This window comes from Apis dorsata, unplaced genomic scaffold (assembly GCF_000469605.1).
Source record: "Apis dorsata unplaced genomic scaffold, Apis dorsata 1.3 scaffold_604, whole genome shotgun sequence".
Taxonomy (NCBI): domain Eukaryota; kingdom Metazoa; phylum Arthropoda; class Insecta; order Hymenoptera; family Apidae; genus Apis; species Apis dorsata.
The window spans coordinates 220,868-221,453 of record NW_006263804.1 but is presented as its reverse complement, the minus strand read 5'-3'; the positions used below and the strand labels follow the sequence as shown (position 1 = coordinate 221,453).

General features: G+C 33.3%; 1 protein-coding gene across 1 annotated transcript in view; it reads right to left on the bottom strand.

Moving 5' to 3' along the window:
• Positions 1-373: 373 nt before the first annotated feature.
• Positions 374-586, bottom strand: part of LOC102672220 (dipeptidase 1-like) — a 160,109-nt gene continuing 159,896 nt past the window's right edge. Inside the window, exon 16 of the mRNA XM_006621200.2 lies at positions 374-586. The gene's annotated coding sequence lies outside the window, so the exon portion shown is untranslated.

Below are 586 nucleotides of genomic sequence, written 5' to 3'. Positions count from 1 at the left end.
GAATTCGTTCTATGCATTTCTTCAGAACAAGTTCACATTTCCATACAGACGAATGCTTAATTAATAAAAATCTCTGCTTCGATTATCATTTATGTCCCCACAAACTATAACGATAAAATATTTCTTTTATGATATTCAAATAAATTAAAACAGACTCAATTTCTCGATCAAAAAACATTTTCATCAAGAAATATCAAGCTGATTTCTATATGAATGCAATTGATAATAAGGAAAAAATGAAAGTTAAAAAAAAAAAAGATTCTTAATAATTCTGTGAGAACATGGACGGACGTATCCAGCTATTGAAATAGCAGCAAACAAATGGTTAATATATTGTTGCAAATATATGTTACACAGAGGTGAATTGGCTAACAAAGTTCTACAGCTCCTGAAAAATGATCAGAAATGTGAAATCGCATAATTTATGAACGGAATGGGAGCTGAACGAGTCGGCGAGAAAATTGAACTTGCTCTGAAGATGATCGTTCGGCACATGCCCTCGATCTTATCAGTTTTCAAGGATGGATCGTGTACGTTCTTTCTCAATTTTTCATCCTTCATAAGGCGCGATCGAGATCCCAGGAAA